This window comes from Trichechus manatus, unplaced genomic scaffold (assembly GCF_000243295.1).
Source record: "Trichechus manatus latirostris isolate Lorelei unplaced genomic scaffold, TriManLat1.0 scaffold00003, whole genome shotgun sequence".
Taxonomy (NCBI): domain Eukaryota; kingdom Metazoa; phylum Chordata; class Mammalia; order Sirenia; family Trichechidae; genus Trichechus; species Trichechus manatus.
In genome coordinates this window covers 26,362,664-26,382,961 of record NW_004443939.1, presented here as the reverse complement: position 1 = coordinate 26,382,961, position 20,298 = coordinate 26,362,664, and the positions used below count along the sequence as shown (strand labels likewise).

The window sequence follows — 20,298 nt, the reverse complement described above, 5'->3', positions numbered from 1 at the left end:
AGTCATCTGGTGTTTTATTTTGGATGGCTGCTGGAACCATCCTGTCCTGTTTTTGTAAATGTTTTGATATTGTCTGCTGTCTTCAGGGCATTCAGTAGTTATTTTTCTCGTTTATTGATTGTAGATGTTTGTTTCGTCCCTTTTTTTTTTTTAAATTTGGCTATGTCTGAGCAGGCGTGCTGTGTGTTCTTTGTTGTTTGCTCATCTGTGGGCACAATACTTTTCATCTCCTTCTCCAACTGGCAGGGTCAGACACTCCGATATGGTACAGCAGGGAACGTCTAGCTGAAGAGGATTTATACCAGTGATAATTCTTATTATTAGCATGTCCTTTTTAGGCATAAAAAGGATAATGGTGTAACTTGGTTTATGCACAAAACAAAAACAAACCTGTTGCCCTTGAGTCAATTCCGACTCAGAGCGACTCTATAGTACACAGTAGAACTGCCCCATACAGTTTCCAAGGAATGCCTGGTGGAATCAAACTGCTGACCTTTCAGTTTGCAGCTGTAGCTCTTAACCACTGTGCCACCAGGGTTCCCAGGTTTATGCACAGTGAGTTAAAAATCAACTATAAATATTCAGACTGTTGTATTTATATAGTACAGATTAAAAGTGACCTGCAAAAGAAAATCAATTTCTTCATAAAAATGAAATATAGTTTATAAAAAACTGGAATGATGGTTAATTGACATATAAAAACTCATATACAAAAATATTCTACTTCTTCTTTCCAAACTACCGAGTTCATACAGTTGATTTCTATCACACAGCTGTTCTGTACTATGATTATATCACTAGAGTAGAATACTAATAAAATACTTCAGATAGCAAACTGAGGTTCACTTCTTGACCACTGCATTAAAACTACAGTATTCAAGCAGAGTTGAGAATCAACATTCTTAAGCGTGATTTCCTTCTTCCTGTGCTTGCGTCCCACAGTGATGATTAAAGGAAGGAATGTGGTCTGTAAAGGACTGGGTCATCCACTGCCCATTTGGAATGTCATTCAAAGTTGATTCTCCATGTAATTCTGCACTGTCAGTTATCCCATTTGAAGAGAAGCTTCGAGGTTCACTATTGCACAGATTTTCACCATAAGCAGCACCTTATGCTGCTTCATAACCCAGATCATATTTTTCTTCCTTAACAGCCATCTTCTTTGCTTCCTCTTGGGCAAGCTGAAAGTCAAAGGTATATTGCACCTGCTAAACAGCTCTGTTTCCTTCACTGCCTTTCAACTGATCTCTTAAGCCCTTCAGTTTAACACAGTAATGAACTTTGCCTTGGGCTGGAGGAACCTGAGCACATCCTGCACTGGATGGCAGCCTAACACAAGAGAGTTTCTGTACCTGGGATCTTATGGGCTTAAAGTCCAAATTCTAAGTTCTTAACCTTTACTTCAAAAACTTCTTTAATAAAAATTTCATAAATACATTTTATATTAAACATCACTATTCGTGGCTGGTATTTCTGTAGTTTCTGCACTAGGATATGTCCTCCTTCACGAATTTCTTTACTGGAAAGATCTTTGCTGTCTGGCATTGTCCTTTCCATCCTATTGGTAAATCCAATACCACACTTCCCTGGTAAAGTGTGATCATCCATGTCATTCAGTTGGACCTCACTCAGCCCTGACATAAACAGACACTTCCAAATATGGTTTTCAGGTCCAGGGTAATGATGCCCTTTGTAAGCAGCCATTAGTCCTGGGTTTATGACAATAATCGCAATATCCAGATTGAAGGTCAAAATATCAGGAGTCTTGGTTAAAAGTTCAGCTTCTGAAATACCGTTAAAACGGGCTACTTTTCTTTTCACTTGAAATGTGTCTATAATTTTTTCTTGTTTTTCTTTTGATTTTGTGGACTTGCCAGATTTTTTTTTTTGGTGCAGTAGGTTTTTTGAGTTCCACTGGCTTTTTTGGTTCTGTTGTTCTAGTTTTTCTTTTTCTTCCTTTTTGAGCCTCTTGTACAAGCTCCTTTCTGAGCAGGAGCTGGGACTGAACTTCTGCTGGCATTTGCTGTTCGTTCATGGTTTCCAAATTAGGAGCTTCAGTCATCATTTGTTGAAGTGGAAACCTATATAAAGCTTGAGCTTGACGAAGGGAACAGCTGCTGCCTTCTCAGCCTCCATTCCCTGCTGCCGCTCACTTAAGCAGATTCTCCTGCCAGGCAGACGAGTCTCTGTATTACGATGGCATGCTTACGAGGGATCGACAATAACCAGAGACTTGGCTCCATTGCTGGAAGAACTGCGGCTGTAGCTGGCGTTCAGGCTCCTCCCCCAAACTTCTAGCTCCCCTCTCACCCCAATAGTGTTCACCTCCCCTCAACCTTACTTCAAAGGCACTTCTGCCTGCCCTCATTTGATTTTTCTAATGACTAGTGAAGTAAAAAGTTTTTATAATGTGTTTGTTGATCATTTTTTGTTTTTTCTGTGCATTGGCTGTTTATATCCTGCTTACAGCAGTTTTCTGTAGCTGTTGTTGTTAGGTGCTGTCCAGTCAGTTCTGACTCATAGTGACCCTGTGTACTACAGAACGAAACACTGCCTGGTCCTGCGCCATCCTCACAATGGTTGTTACGCTTGAGCCCACTGTTGCAGCCACTGTGTAAATCCAACTCGCTGAGAGTCTTCCTGTTTTTCCCTGACCCTCTAACTTACCAAGCATAATGTCCTTCTCCGGGGACTGATCCCTCCTGATAACATGTTCAAAGTATGTAAGATGTAGTCTCGACATCCTTGGTTCATAAGGAGCATTCTGGTTGTACTTCTTCCAAGACAGATTTGTTCGTTCCTTTGGCTGTCCATGGTATATTCAATATTCTTCACCAATACCATAATTCAAAGGTGTCGATTCTTCTTTGGTCTTCCTTATTCATTGTCTAGTTTTCACATGCATATGATGCAATTGAAAACGCCATGGCTTGGGTCAGGCGCACCTTAGTCTTCAAGGTGACATCTTTGCTTTTCAACACTTTAAAGAGGTTTTTCGCAGCAGATTTGCCCAACGCAATGCATCTTTTGATTTCTTCACTGCTGCTTCCATGGGTGTTGATTGTGGATCCAAGTAAAATGAAATCCTTGACAACTTCAATCTTTTCTCTATTTATCATGATGTTTCTTATTGGTCCAGTTGTGAGGATTTTTGTTTTCTTTATGTTGAGGTGTAATCCATACTGTAAAGCTGTGGTCTTTGATCTTCATCAGTAAGTGCTTCAAGTTCTCTTCACTTTCAGCAAGCAAGGTTGTGTCATCTGATAAGGCAGGTTGTTAATGAGTCTTCCTCCAATCTTGATGTCCCATTCTTCGTATAGTCCAGCTTCTTGGGTTATCTGCTCAGCATACAGTTTGAATAGGTATGGTGATAGGATACAGCCCTGACACACACCTTTCCTGACTTTAAACCATGAAGTATCCCCTTGTTCTGTTGGAACAACTGCCTCTTGATCTATGTACAGATTCCTCGTGAGCACAGTTAGTGTTCTGGAATTACCATTCTTCACAATGTTATCCATAATTTGTTTTGATCCACAAGATGAACGCCTTTGCATAGTCAATAAACACAGGTTAAACATCTTTCTGGTATTCTCTGCTTTCAGCCAGGATCCATCTGACATCAGCAATGGTATCTGTGGTTCCACGTCCTCTTCTGAATCCGGCCTGAATTTCTGGCAGCTCCCTTAGGCGTGCTTTTTTTCTTTTCTTTTTTAAATGTAATTTGTATAATTTATATCTTTATTGTTTATAATTAATTATTTGTAATCCTTAGTTTATATGTACAGGATAAGGAAGAACAGGCTGTGAAGAATGATCAGATCGATGCCATATTGGTCTTCTGGTAACTTACAAGTCGTGAAATTCCAGGGCGTTTTATACATTTGGGTAGGTAATGGCAGTTTTAAAGTATTAAACTACAATTGGGAATATAGATATAATATAGCCCATTTCTTAAACCAAACAACAAAAAGAAAAATCGAAGAATACAAAATAAATTTTTACATATTAAAACATTATGCTCATTGAAGTGAAATGATCTGAACACTAGAATGTTGCTAATATTGCTAGAGGGTTTATATCAAACAGTTTAAGTAAATATTTTATTTTAATAATGCATAACAGTAAAGAAAATAGGGATAACAGCAAACATTTACTCTGTGCCAGGCACTGTTCTAAGCACTTTACATGTATTGCTCATTTCTCTCAACAACTAATGAGGTTGGTACCAGTTAAGAATCCCATTTTATAGAGGAAGAATATGAGGCACAGATAGATTAACTAACCTGCCCAAGATGCCACACCAGAGGCCAGGTTTGAACACACACTTTGGGTCCAGAGCCCAAAGTTGATATTAAAAAATAAAATAAAAAACAACAACAACAAATAAATAAATGTTGCCGTCGAATCCATTCCAACTCATAGCAACCCTATAGGACAGAGTAGAACTGCCCCATAGGATTTCCAAGGAGCAGCTGGTGGATTCGAACTGCCAACGTTTTGGTTAGTCAGCCAAGCTCTTAACCACTGTGCCGCCAGGGCTCCAACTTGATATTAGTTGCTTTATATATATTGTTTCATTTAATGTTAACAGCCACTTTAACAGGTAGATTTATTTCTCCATTCTAGAGATACAGAAACTAGATATAGGACTTTGCCTAGGTCCTATAGGTAGTTAAGTGATTGAAGCTGGACTTGAACCAAGGGCACTCTGAGTCCAAAGCTGATGTTCCTTCCCCAAAAACCACACTGCCTCCCAATAAATGTTTATGTCCCAAATGTGTGATACAAACACTAAATAGGAAAGGAATTCCTGATATTTCAAACAAGTGTCAAATTGAGTGGGGTTTTTTTTTATTTATAAAAGTTGAAATAGTCATGGAAAAGAGGTGACATAATGAGGGTCAACAAAGGATAAGATCTGATAGGCACAATGGAAGAGAAGGGACATTTTAAGCAAGAAGAGCAAAGCTTGGGAAGGTAAATTGGAATGGCGTGTTTGGGGAATATTAAGATCAGGTTAGAAAGGAGAGTTTGTGTTAGTTTGTGGACTTACATCAGTGGCCATACTAGGGGGGTTCGGGGGAGTGCAGATCACAGCTTGACACTGCCAGAGGGGGGGGTGACACCAAAACGATCCCAAGGCCCGTGACAGAGCCAGTGCTGCCGGTAGAGGGGCTACCATGGTAGTGGTCACTAGAGTTGGTGTCACCAGTCACCCAGGACGGTCTCCACCGTAGTCAGTAGGAGAGGGAAGGAGCTGCGTAAAGCTGTGAGGGGTGGGGCTGGGAGGGCCGGGGAGCTGCTGGGCGCAGTGCTTGGCCCTGCTGGAGGCAGGGCAAGGCCAAGCCCCTCTGCCCACCAGAGGGTGTTCGCTAGCTGGCCTCCCCCGACCCAGGGCGGCTGTTGACACCATGAGTTACCTCACTGGGTGACACTAATTCTAGTGACGTCACTGATTTACATTGGTGAGAGGGAGAGACAGATCCTGAATCTGTATTATGGATTGAATTGTGTCCCCCAAAAACATGTGTCAATTGGCTAGGCCATGATTCCCAGTATGGTGTGGTTGTCCATCATTTTGTGATCTGATGTGATTATCCTAAGTGTTGTAAATCCTAACTTCTATGATGTTTACGAGGCGGGATTAGAGGCAGTTATGCTGGCACATATTAATTATGTGGCCTCTAGCCTGTTGCCCTGAGCATCCTTCGTACGAGCCAATTTCCATCACACTGTAGCTTCTATAAAAGACAGGGAGTTTATCTTGTTCATTTTTGATCCCTGGCCTATAAGCACTTTATATATATTTTTTCAATTTAGTTGAATTGCTGGTTTTGATCTATTATACAGTTTTAGATAAGGCTGTTCACTTTAACAGATTGTCTTAGTTATCTAATGCTGCTATAATACCACAAGTGGATGGCTTTAACAAACAGAAATTTACTCTCTCACAGTTTAGCAGACTAGCAGTCCGAATTTAGGGCTCCAGCTCCAGGGGAAGGCTTTCTCTCTCGATCAGTTCTGGTGGAAGGTCCTTGTCATCAGTCTTCTCAGAGCAGGGACCACAGCTCCAAGGACATGCTCCATTCCCAGCTGTTCTTTCTTGGTAGCATGAGGTCCCTCTCCTCTCTGCTCCCATCTCTCTTTTATATCTCAAAAGAGATTGACTCACAATACAACCTAATCCTGTAGATTGAGTCCTGCCTTATTAACATAACTGCCTCTAATCCCGCCTCATAAACATCATAGAAGTTAGGATTTACAACACATAGGATAATCACATCAGATCACAAAATGATGGACAACCACACCATACTGGGAATCATGGCCTAGCCAATTGACACATGTTTTTGGGGGACACAATTCAATCCATAATACAGATTCAGGATCTGTCTCTCCCTCTCAACTTTGTCCTTTCTACCAGCATTTAAGCATGTTCAAGTCTCTACCTACTTAAAAGAGAAACAACGTACTATAAAGCCCAAACAAACCAACGTACAAACTCTTTCCTCAACTCAGCTTCCCCCTTTAACTGCCTTATTTTTCTTCTTCCTCCTTAGTCAAACGTCTTAAAAGCGTTTTCTACACCTGCCCACCCATCTGCATTTTCTCACCTCCACCTACTCCTCTGCCTACTGCAGTCTGGTTTCTGTCTCTGTCAATCCACCAAACAAGCAATGGATGATAAAATTCATGAATACCTTCCAGTTAAAATCAGTGGGCTTTTTCCAGTCCTCATCTTGCTTGACTTTTCAGAGAAGCAGCTTTAGAACAGCTGATTTCCCTCTCCTTGAAATACTCTTAATTTAGCAGCTATGGTACCCTGTTCTTCTTATTTTCTCTCATACCTGGCAACTTTCTCTTCCCGTCTTGCCTCATCTTCCCCTATCAGTCTTAAGATGTTGTTTTTACTCAAGACTTTTTACTTGCTCTATAGATAGTATCATTCAATCACCATTTATTCACCAATAACAGTACATATTTACTGAATTAATGACTGGACAAACAGCCAAGTACCTTCTGTGGGCTAGGCCCCAAGAAAACCCATTTCTCTCTCCTTAGGCTGACTGCTTCCTTTGATCTTTGCCCTATGCTATTCTTGCATCTCCTTTTAAATCTGCCTAACTCTCTACTGATCTTGTTACCAATCTACTCCTGAGCCTCATCTAAACCAAGATCCATCTTGGTCTGTTAATTCAGTTCTTGGCTCTGACAAAGTTGTTTAGCTTAGGATAACTTTTTATATCATCAGTTCCTGGTAGATTTTATGGGGTGGGGGAGAGCAAGCTCTACCACTGAATTTGAGTTGTATGAAATACCATGAAACCAAAAAAATAATGTGAAGTAAAGCTAGTAAATCGTTTGAGGAGTGGTTTTACAGCCAATTCAAGTAAGCGTAGTACATATTTTTCCCTTATGGAAAATATTTCATTGGTTTCCTGTATATATCATATTGCTGTGTTTTATTTATCTGAGCTGAATTCCCCTATTTCTCATTTATTTGAATTGGCTGGCTTACTGTCATTTTTGATCTTCAAGTATATTCAGTTTTTAGTAATTTTTATTCATTTTGTTCATATTATCAACAGAATACATGTTATAGTAGAAAATTTTATAGAAAATGATAAGAAAAAAAAAAATTCTTAACTCCACCTCAGGAGCCCTGGTGGTGCAGTGGTTCAGAGCTCGGCTGCTAACCAAAAGGTGGGCAGTTCGACTCCACCAGCTGCTCCTTGGAAACCCTATGGGGCAGTTCTACTCTGTCCTACAGGGTCACTATGAGTCAGAATCTACTGCACTGCAACAGGTTTGTTTTGGTTTTGGTTTAATTCCCACCTCACAAACCAAACCAAACACAAATGGATTTTCCATAGTTACATGAAAGTTATGCAAAAACCTTTTATATGCTTGTGTCAAAATCTCCCCCTTTTTTTCTATAACATAATTAATAGAATCTCAAAAGTCTCTTTGATTATATAAATCTCCTTTTCTGTTTTTTTTTTGAACTCCATAAAAGCAATGGTTTTAACTTAAACCAACCATTAGAAATATTTGGGGTTTACAAAAATAGGCTTTATTCTTCTCTCTTTTTTTGGGGGGGTAGAAGATTTACTATTCAAATGGCAAATCATTATTGTGGGTAAAATTATAATTATGTCTGAGGTAAGAAAAAAATTGTCCTCTGAAGTATGACTCATTTTAAAATTGAAAGAGCCAAGGATAAAAGGAATTTAAGGCCTGAGAGACCTTTTTAAAAACTTAAGGGAGAGTTCTCCTTGTAGTCAAAAGGACAGCTTAACTTTTAGGGATAATAGATGCCAAGAATCAGCACAGTAGTATTCTGAAAGGATTTTCCCTAGAAACCTGGGTAGTGAATAGAACAGACTGTTTCCAGCTGCCTACCAGTACTCTATTTTGTGGAAGATACTTTGAAGTCATTTTCTGCTTTGTTAGTGAAGTCTGTCTCTGGAGTTGCAGGCAATTTTTAAAGTGTAATTTATGAAGACTAACATACAAAGAATAGTGCTGGATTAAGTGGCACTTAATATCTGCAAGCCATTTTGGACCAAGAAGAAGTTACTTCAGTGTCAAAGTCAGCATGCATCACATGAAGTTTTTCCATAAACAAACAAGGGTGTAATATGAAAGCTGTTTTTTTAAAGAGTAAAAGCATATTGCATATATGTAAATGAATTTAAACTAATAAATTGAGACAAACTGTTGGGGTTTTATTTTTAGAACAGCAAGTTAACTGTAAATATTTTAATGTGACTTTGCTCATCTATGATCTGAGATCACGCTGAAGTGAGAAGAAATATCTTCAAACTACAATTTAATGCATTGGGAAAACAAAAAGAGCAAAAACAGTAATTCTACCTACAGTCTTTAGGGGATATTAAGATCAGGTTAGAAAGGAGAGTTTGTGTTAGTTTGTGGACTTACATCAGTGGCTTAAATAGCTTAAACTGAAGCAATTTGCCCTGTTTTGGAGATTTTATAGTTAATTTTAATTTTGGTTATTGTTTGGAAAAAATGGGCTGTCTGTGTAGATATGAAGTATAGTTTTTCCATAAAACAGATGTTTATTTTGTATTAAAAATATCACTGTACTTGTTATACACCATTTGTATACATGTGGTGATATTAATGCTGAACTGTAAAATTCAGGAATTAAAATGTGACCCTGTAATTCCAAAAAGAAAAAAAAAAAGGAGAGCTTAGTCCTCCACTCTTCATGCTTCAGCTTCATCTTGGTACCAGAAGGTCAACTCTCTGAGGTCAGGGGTTCTGTCTTGGCTATTTTCTGGATCCCCATAATGATCTACACAGTGCTCAGTGGATGCTCAATAAATAGAGGCCTTTCGACTCCCCAAGATATATAGGTCGGAATAAATAATAATTTCATTTGGGTGTTCTATCAGTGACTTCCAAAGGACTTACATGTTTTTTAATTTGAGCCTCCTGTCAATTTTGTGAAGCAGCAACACAGGGTCATCACTGACAGGAGGCTTGTTGTATAGAGTAGAACTGCTCCGTAGGGTTTTCAAGGCTGTGACCTTTCAGAAGCAGATGGCCAGGTCTGTCTTCCGAGGTGCCTCTGGGTGGTTTTGAACCGCCAACCTTTCAGTTAACAGTCAAGCACTTAACCATTTGCACTACCCAGGAACCTAATATGAGGCTTGGAGGGGGTAAATAAATTGCCTGATGATGTCTTACAAACATGCTCATTATGTAATTTTAAGTTTAAAAAAAAGTAAACTCAAGGTACAATAAGATTTCAACTACCATATTGTTAAAATATCAAAGAAAAACACAGCATGGAAAAGACCCAAAATGTTAACAGTGGTCGTTTGTGGGTTGCAGACTCATGGATGATTTTTACTTTCTCCTTATACTCTTCCTCATTCTTCACTACCAACACTCACCTCCACGTGCGTGGGTGGACACACACACACACACACCCCTCCATACACGTTGTTGTTGTTGTTAGGTGCCGTCAATCCGGTTTCATGATGTCCACCCACACACACAGCAGCAGTAGGTAATTGATAGGGTTTTTCAACTACTTGTTTTAGAAAGGCTGGTAAGAACTACTTTGGATGAAAGAGTCTCTGCTGCTAAGAAACCATGATTGTAAAGACTGACCATGGAGTCTGGACTGGAGATGAAAAGGAAGTGGAATACTGCAAGAGTAGGAAGAGAAGAGGTAGTGAGTAGATTCAACAGAAGTTGGAAAGTGGCATGGGAGACTATGACTCAAAAAACAATTTTTAAAGTAGACATTTAAATTCTTGTTGTTGTTAGGTGTTGAGCTGATTCCAATTCACAGCTACCCTATGTACAACAGAATGAAACACTGCCTGGTCGTTGGGCTATCCTCATAGTCATTGCTATGTTTGAACCCAGTGTTGCAGCCACTGTGTCAATTCAGCCTGTGATACGAAAGAAGAAAAAAAGTTTTCCTCTTTTTTGCTGACCCTCTACTTTACCAAGTGTTATGGATTGTAATGTGTCCCCCCAAAATGAGTGTCAACTTGGTTAGGCCATGATTCCCAATATTGTGTGACTGTCCACCATTTTGTCACATGATGTGATTTTCCTATGTGTTGTAAATCCTACCTCTATGATGTTAATGAAGCAAGATTAGAGGCAGTTATGTTAATGAGGCAGGACTCAATCTACAAGATTAGATCGTATCTTGAGTCAATCTCTTTTGAAATATAAAAGAGAGAAGCCAGCAGAGAGACAAGGGGACCTCATACCACCACGAAAGTAGTGCCAGGAGTAGAGCACGCCCTTTGGACCCAGGGTCCCTGCACTGAGAAGCTACCAGACCAAGCGAAGATTGATGACAAGGACCTTCCCCCAGAAGTGACAGAAAGAGAAAGCCTTCCCCTAGAGCCCGCATCCTGAATTTGGACTTCTAGCCTCCTAGACTCTGAGAGAATAAATTTCTCTTTATTAAAACCATCCACTTGTGGTATTCCAGTTACAACAGGACTACATAATTAAGACACCAAGCATTATGTCCTTTTCTAGGAACTGGTCTCTCCTGATAACATGTCCAAAGTACACGAGACTAAGTCTTGCCATCCTCGTTTCCAAGGAGTATACTGGCTGTACTTCTTTCAAGACAGATTTGTTGTTTCTTCTGTAAATCCATGGCATATTCAAAATTCTTCACCAACACCATAATTCAAAGGCATCAATTCTTCTTTGGTCTTATTCGCTGTCCAACTTTTGCATGCATATGAGGTGAATGAAAATACCATAGCTTGGGTCAGGCACACCTCAGTCCTCAAAGTAACATCTTTACTCTTCAACACTTTAAAGAGGTCTTTTGCGGCAGATTTGCCCAATGCAGTAGGTTGTTTGATTTCTTTACTACTGCTTCCCTGGGTGTTGCTTGTGGATCCAAGAACAATGAAATCCCTGACAATTTCAATATTTTCTCTGTATATCACGATGTTGCTTATTGGTCCAGTTGTGAGGATTTTTGTTTTCTTTATGTTAGCGTGTAATCCATACTGAAGTCTAAAGTCTTTGATCTTCATCAGTAAGTGCTTCAAGTTCTCTTCACTTTCAGCAAGCAATGTTATGTCATCTGCATATCTCAGGTTGTTAATGAGTCTTCCTCCAATCCTGATGCTGCCTTCTTCTTCATATAGTTCAGTTTCTCGGATTATTTGCTTATAGACCAAGAAGCAGCTGTTTGAACAAAACAAGGGAATACTGCATGGTTTAAAATCAGGAAAGGTGTGTGTCAGGGTTGTATCCTTTCACCATACTTATTCAATCTGTATGCTGAGCAAATAATCCATACACATTAATTGTTTCCAAAAGCAAGCAAAAGATTTTTACATAAAGAGAATTAAAAACAGAAGTAAACAGACCTCATTTCTCCTCCTCTTGATAGAAACTTGAAAGCTGCTCATCCTCCAGGCAGTGCCTGCTTGCTAATGTTGAGAAGGAAAATGATAGAAAATAACATGCCATGTATCTGCCAAGACAGATTTGTGGTTGACATTTCTTCTGAAAAATGTCTCCATTAAAATAAGTAGCTGTTGGTGTTGTCTCCTGATTCAGTCATTTTGAAAAGTAATGAGTAGCTTTCAGAACTAGATTTCAGGTTTCCCATGGAACTCGTCACTCTGAATGGATATACCTTAGACACAATTGAGCATGTGCCAGAAGAGAATTATCACCACATACATCTCATCGTCCCAATATAGTTGCACAATGTTGTTCAGCACAGCGAAGTGCTCAACAAATTATTCATTATTATTACTTAGCACATACTTTGAGTAGACACTTTTCTAAATGTTTTGGGGCTTGAGTTATAGATTCCACAAATAATTACAGATATTATTTACTTAGCCACCATTGTGATATGGGTGCTTTAATCTTGCAAGTCTGTTATCTCCATCCCCAACTTAGAGAGGTTCAGAAATTTGGCAGGATTCAAACCCTGGCCTTGACGACTTCAAAGCCAGCCCATGGTCCACCATATTGCACTACATTTTTCCTAATGTCATATTTATAATTGAGTTGCTTGCAGCATTTCCCTAGCATAAGGTTCCTTTGAATATATTAGAAATTGAGCAGAGATTTTGAATGACATATGAAGGAACAAATGTATGAAACTGGCAGTCCTATTAACTGTTCTTGGTGTCTACTGAGACCATGCTCAGAGAGGGAGAAAAGGAAAAAAAATCAGTGAAGAATGTGAAAGTAAAACTGGAAGATGAGAGAGAGAACAATCAACACCAAGAGCCTATAAAATAGCTTCTGAAGGATTTTTATAGCTGGTGACAGGTTTTGCAATGCTTCTTTCAGACTGTTAAGCTGCATTCAGTTTTCTCAGTTCATCATTTCCAAGAAGCTGCAGCTTTTTTAAAATTTTAAAAAATACCACTAGAATATAGGAATTGCTCCCTTGTAAGAAATTTAATTTAACAAAAGAATCAGAATGAGAAAGTACACAACACATATCATTGCTATAGCACTAATAATACTTCTGGAAAATATAAGGTGAGATACCATCAAAATAATCATAGTAATAGTTGTTGCTTTCCAGTTAGTGTCTATTTAGTGCTTTCTCTGTGCTAGGCACTGTGTTGAATGGTTTAATTACCTTTTCTCATTCAATTTTCACAACCTATCTGTGAGGTCAATATTGTTAGATTCAGTTTTCAGATGGCAGAACTGAGGCCTGAGAGATCAAGTAGCTTGTGCAAAGTCAAGAGCTGGTGAATGTCCTGGAACCACAATTTCTTTCCCTTTGAATTCTGACTTTTTAACCCCAGACACTGTTTTTCTCCTTTGATAGATGGTAGTGCTTTCACTTGTCTGGCCATACTCACTTTTTCTAGGTTCTCTTCTTTATCTCTCCAAATTCAGGATGTGATTAGGGTGATTAGTTTAAATCTATGTTTCATTCAACAGATTTTTACTGAATACCTACTATATACCAAGAACTATTCTAGGAGTTTGGGATATAATGATCAATAAATCAGTCAAAATACTTTTCCTCACAGAGCTTATGTTCCAATGGGATTGTACATTCTATGTTATTTCTGAAGTTTACATGATTAGAAGTATTCTAATTTACCTGTAGGCTGACCAAATAATCTGAGAAGCTGGACTATATGAAGAAGAACGGGGCATCAGGATTGCAGGAAGACTCATTAATAACCTGTGTTATGCAGATGACACAACCTTGCTTTTGAAATTTAAGGGGACTTGAAGCACTTACTGATGAAGACCAAAAACTACAGCCTTCAGTATGGATTACACCTCAACATAAAGAAAACAAAAATCCTCACAACTGGACCAATAAGAAACATCATGATAAATGGACAAAATACTGAAAGTTGTCAAGGATTTCATTGTACTTGGATCCACAATCAATGCCCATGGAAGCAGCAGTCAAGAAATCAAAGGACGCATGGCACTGGGTGAATCTGCTGCAACAGACCTCTTCTAAGTGTTAAAAAGCAAAGATATCACTTTAAAGAGTAAGGTGCACGAGACCCAAGCCATGGTGTTTTCAATCGACTCATATGCATGCAAATGTTGGATAAAGAATAAGGAAGACTGAAGAAGAACTGATGTGTTTGAATTACAGTGTTCTTGAAGAATATTGAATATACCATGGCCTGCCAAAAGAATGAACAAATCTGTCTTGGAAGAAGTACAGCCAGAATGCTCCTTAGAAGCAAGGCTGGAGAGACTATGTCTCACATACTTTGGACATGTTATCAGAGGGACCAGTCCCTGGAGAAGGACATCATGGTTTCTGAAGTAGAGGATCAGTGAAAAAGAGGAAGACCCTCAATGAGATAGATTGACACAGTGGCTGCAACAATGGGCTCAAGCATAACAATGATCATGAGGGTGGTGCAGGACTGGGCATTGTTGTGCATGGGGTTGCTAGGAGTTGTAACCAACTTGATGGCACCTAACAACACCAAAATCTTCCAGGTGTTGGAAATAAAACACTGGAGACAACAGCAGAATTATAAGGAACAAAGTAGACAGTGGAATTATAATGGCAGTAGAAATATAGTAGAAAGTAGAATTATAAGATAGTGTAATAACTACCATGAGAGGGATCAAAATGGGTTGCTATGGGAACTCATAGGTGGGGCATCTGTCCCCATAATAATGGCCTCCCAGAGGAAGCCATCTTAGTATGAGAGCCCAGCCAGATCAAGGCAGAGTGCAGGGAAGAATCAGGACTGCAGGCAGAGAAAAAACATGGCAGCATTCCTTAGCTGATGGGAATGCGGTGTGTGAACAATTAACAAGTAATGGAAGATAATTTGAGATAACTGAAGTTTCCTATGTTTCTTCTCTTCTTTTACAATTTTTAAGTGGAGCTATCATTTCACAGAATATTGAGTAGAGCAGTGTCATTATGGAATTGCCTGTTGTTGTCATTGTTGTTAGTTGTTGTTGAGTTGATTCCAAATCTGGGCGACTTCATGCGTGCAGAACAGAACTTCTCCAGAGTTTTCAAGGCTGTGACCTTTCAGAAGTAGATCACCAGGCCTATCTTCCAAGGAGTCTCTGGGTGGGTTCAAACCACTAACCTTTTGTCTAGTGTGCCACCCAGGGGCTCTCATGGAACTGCCTACCCCAGCAATATTAGAAAATTAATGAATTGATACTGTTAATATCAAATTTCAGTGTTTTAGGAATTCAGATAAAATTTATGAAATGAACAGGCAATCAGAAGTAAACTACAGTAATCCAACACTGCTAGTAGGGTCAAGAAGATTTCACCTAAGGCTTTATAAGTCTTCCAAGACAAAGAGTTTAGTTTGAAATTACTGCTATAGTAATCATTCAGTTGTAAAAGAGCATATCATCCTTTTGGACTTCTGCCAGAATTAATTTGTCATGAACATATGAACTCTAAAGCCTTGGTAGAAAAACTAAAAATAAACATTATGAAGACTACATCAAGTGGTAGTGATGTCTTGTTCATATTTTTAAGTAGAAGTTTTAGAACAGGGGAAAAGTCATATTTCACAATGTACAATCTCGATATTTTTAGATTAATCATTCATGAAACAAAAAAGATTTTTATTTAAAAAAAAAAAACAAATACCATTTCTCTTTTTCCTCCTTGATCCTGAACTTGATAGCAATTGTGGAAACTGTTTGAAGCAACACTTGGTGGTATTTTCTGAGAAATCTCTCAAAGTTCATGACATCTTCAAACAACTCGTGAATTGGCCATGGTTAGAGGCCAGACCATAGAGGAAAGTATGAATTTTTGAAAACCTGAGTTTAAAACATTACCAAAAACTACTTATTCATTTCAAATGAATGAAGTCAAAACAAGTTCTTGTCCACACTTAACTTATTAAACCTAATTCATGCAGTTCAACTCAATAATTAATTTATGCATTAATTTAACAAACATTTTAAGTATCCATTACGTATCTGGCATTGTGATAGCTGCACAGTCCCTGTCCCTGCTAAAGTAGGTTACTGAGTAGAATTGTCTAGGTCATGCTACAACTTATACACGTTCAGACTTTCCTTCTACATTCAAGGTCATTTTGTTATTTCATAGAGTAGCTCTGAAAACCAAAAATCAAGGTCTTCATTAACATTTGAGTACCCCAAGTTAGCTAGAAACATCAAAACAATTGCCTAAAGGACTTCCGAGCAACATGGTGCTATAGACAGAAGCACTAAGCCGTCCCTCCACAGCAAAGACCCAAAAAATTAAGTCAAACAGAGACACACATCAATCCTGAAACCTTAAGCATCAAATGAAGAGATAAAGAACTCAGCCAAGCACCAAATGGAATAAGAAACTGACAGAGAACAGAGAGTGAAGAGAGATACATGCAGAAGTCCCCTATTAGCTAATGCAGCACAGATCTGCCATCTTGGACTCCTATCAGAGATCAGCGAACAGGGGGTACAAGAAAGCAGCTTCACAGAGTTTCCAGCAGGAGACAAAACAACTGGTAACCAGTGATATATGCTTTCCCACCCTCTAACACTTCTTCACCCCCACTTGGCCTCCTCTGCTTCCTGTGGCCACAGTCTCTTGGCTGGGAAGCACCGGCTTCACCCCAGAGCCACTTGGATTCCACCCGCCTGCACTGGTCGGCTCCCTGAGTGTCATTTGTTGGCTGCTGGTGTTGCTGTTTTCCACTTCTTTAGATTTCTTCCTTACCTCTCACCAGCTCCTCCTCCTTTCTCTCAAATACTTGGCTCTGTGTGCCATATTTGCTTCTTCCTGAAAGGCTGCGAAACACTGCTCCACTGTGAAACTGCTTCCTGGCTTGTGCTGCCATGCTGGTGGGATCCTCGGGGCTTTTGTTTCTTTGTTTGTTTGTTCCGACTTACTCCATTTTGATTTGTTTGTTTGTTTTCTTTTTCTTCTCTTGGCTTGGGAGCCCCTTTTAGATGCGCAGTACTGCACGGCTTGCGAGTTACTCCCTTACTCTGTGCACACATGCAGTGGCATCTCTGGGGGCATTTCTTTTCTCTTGTTTTGGTTTTGTTTTTTTGTTTATTTGTTATGTTTTCTCCTCTCTCTTTTTCCCTTTTTGCTTTCTTCATTTCTCAGTTTCTTGTCTGTCTATACTTACTGTTTCTTCCTGTTTCCTGAATACCTGGCACTGTGTGGCACCTCTACCCCTTCTAGCCAGGCTGTACTTCATGGCCTAGGAGCAACTTCCCCAGTTGCACCGGAGGGATCCTTGGGGGCTTTTTTTCTGACTTTTCTTTATTCATTTTTTTCTTTTACCCTTTTTCTTTTTGTTTTTATCCATTCCTCAGTCTCTCATCTCTCCACTCCAATGGCAAGCACCCTTAGCACTCTTTTTTGTTTGTTTGAATGATTGTGTGTATGCTTTTGGCTCCTATTCCTCTCTCCCCTCTCTCTTCTTTCCCATATCCATCTTAGTGCCACACATCACAATCTCCTCCCTCCTTCCTGCCTACCGGCACCATGCACTGAACATCACACCCCCAAGCAGCACAGGCATGGCCTACCGGTACCTGCCCTGCACGGATTCTTGGCCTGCCCTGTTGGCCCTAGTACATGCCACAATCAATCCCAGAAACTCCCCTTCAGCTGGACCTGCCCTGCTGCACCATATCTGAGCAACTGACTCTGCTCATTGGAGAAGGAGATGAAAAGTATCGTGCCTACAGACAAGCAAACAACAAAGAATGCATCGCCCACCTGCTAAGACATAAACAAATAAAACAAAAAGTAGGGCAAAAAAGATGAATCTACAATTAATAAATGAGGAAAATAATTACTGAATGTCCCAAGACAGCAGACTATTTATCAAAACATATACAAAAACAGGACAGGATAGTTCCGGTAGGCGTCCAAAACAAAACACCAGATGACTTTCCAGTAGAAAAAAAGGCACTAGAACTACCTGATAGGGAATTCAAATCTTTAATATTCAGAGATATCCAAGAGTTGAAGCAAAAGCAGACAAAAATGAGGAAAAAATAAACAAATTCATGGAAAAGGCTGACAAATTCATGGAAAATACAGACAAAAAAATGGAAGAATTCAGGAAAACAATACAGGAACAGAATGATAAAATAAATTCACAACTAGAAATCATACAAAAACAGCAATTAGAAATCCAAAAGATAAACAACAAGATTTCAGAAATGGACAGTGTCATAGAAGGGCTGAGGAGCAGATCTGAAAAGATGGAAGACAGGATCAGCGAAATTGAAGACAAACACTTGGGTACAACTCTGTTTGAGGAAAAATCAGAGAAAAGAACAAAGAAAAATGAAGAAACCCTGAGAATTATGTGGGATACAATCAAAAGCAACAATTTTTGAGTGATCAGAGTTCCAGAACAGGGGGAGAAAACAGAAAACACAGAGAGGATCATTGAAGAACTGCTGACAAGAAACTTCCCCAAAATCATGAAAGATGAAAAGCTGACCATCCAAGAAGCTCAATGAACCCATATAGGATAGACCCCAAAAGAAACTCATCAAGGCATATCATAATCACACTTGCTAAAACCAAAGACAAACAAAGAATCCTGAGAGCAGCTCGAGGAAAACAAAAAGTCACATACAGAGGAGAAACAATAAGACTAAGCTCAGAGTATTCAGCAGAAACCATGCAGGCAAGAAGGCAATGGGATGACCTATATAAAACCTTGAAAGAAAAAAATTGCCAGCCAAGAATAATACATCCTGCAAAACTCTTGTTCAGATATGATGGTGAAATTAGGACAGCTCCAGATAAACAGAAATTAAGGGACTATGTAAAAACCAAACCAAACTTACAAGAATTATTAAAGGGACTCCTTTCATCAGAGAACAAACAACATCAGACTACAGGCTGTATCTAGGATGCAGCATTCTACCAGCCAGATACCAACCTAGGAAATGAACTCTCAAGGACTATCCAAAACCAAAAGAATTACAACAAGGAACCAGAGAGATTAATCTGTAAATTACAACAGCATCATAACAATAAACGATGGAATAAATGGTGTAGGTATAGAACCTTCTAATGGAGAGGAAGGCAAGGCAATACCAAGTAATAATAGACTGGTTGAAACCTAGGAAGATATGGGTAAATTTCAAGGTAACCACAGAGAAAGTTAACAAACCTACTCATCAAAATAAAGAGGAAAAACATAAAGTCTCAGTAAAAACAAAACCTACAAAAACAAAAGAAATGAAAAGAAAATCCACAAACAAAAGGAATTCAGCACAGGAGAGCAAGAGGAACAAAGAAAACATCAGAACCACAAAAAAAAAAAGCACTACAAAATGACAGCAATAAACTCACACCTATCAATAATTACACTGAATGTAAATGGCCTCAGTGCACCCATGAAGAGACGAAGAGTGACAGAATGGATAAAAAAACAGGATCCATCAATATGCTGTCTACAAGAGACACCTTAGAAACAAAGACATAAATTTATTAAAAATCATAGAATGGAAAAAAATATATCAAGCAAACAGCTACCAAAAAAGAGCAAGAATGGCAATACTAATCTCAGATAAAATAGACTTTAAAACAAAATCCACCAGAAAAGACAAAGAAGGACACTATATAATGATTACGGGGATGATCCATCATGAAGACATAACCATAATAAATATCTACGTATCCAATGACAGGGCTCCAAAATACATAAAACAAACTCTAACAGCACTGAAAACAGAAACTGACAGTTCCACAATAATAGTAGGACACTTCAACACACCACTCTCAGTAAAGGACAGTACATCTAGAAAGAAACTTAATAAAGATACAGAAGACCTAAAGGGTACAATCAGCCAACTTGACCTCACAGACATATATAGAACACTACACCCAACAGCTGTAAAGTACACATTCTTTTCCAATGCACATGGAACATTCTCCAGAATAGACCACGTCTTAGGCCACATGGCAATCCACAACAAGATCCAAAACATTGAGATAAACAAAGTATCTTTTCTGACCACAACACCATCAAGCTAGAAATTAACAACAGGAAGAGCAAGGAAAAAAATCAATTACATGGAAACTGAATAACAACCTGTTTACAAACCAATGGGTAATAGAAGAAATCAGAGATGGAATCAAAAATTTCTTAGACTCAAATGAGAATGAAAACACATTATACCAAAACCTTTGGGACACAGCAAAGGCAGTCCTCAGAGGACAATTTTCAGCAACAAATGCACATATCAAAAAAGAAGAAAGGGACAAAATCAAAACATTAACTACAGAACTCAAACAAATAGAAAGAGAACAGCAAAAAAAGCCCACAG

The 20,298-nt window shown here is 39.0% G+C and overlaps 1 protein-coding gene and 1 pseudogene across 1 annotated transcript in view; both read right to left on the bottom strand.

Annotated features, from left to right (window-relative positions):
• AK5 (adenylate kinase 5) overlaps positions 1-20,298 on the bottom strand; it is a 332,857-nt gene that overhangs the window by 209,469 nt on the left and 103,090 nt on the right. The gene's annotated exons all lie outside the window — the stretch shown is intronic.
• LOC101360191 (G/T mismatch-specific thymine DNA glycosylase pseudogene) lies at positions 903-2,077 on the bottom strand (annotated as a pseudogene).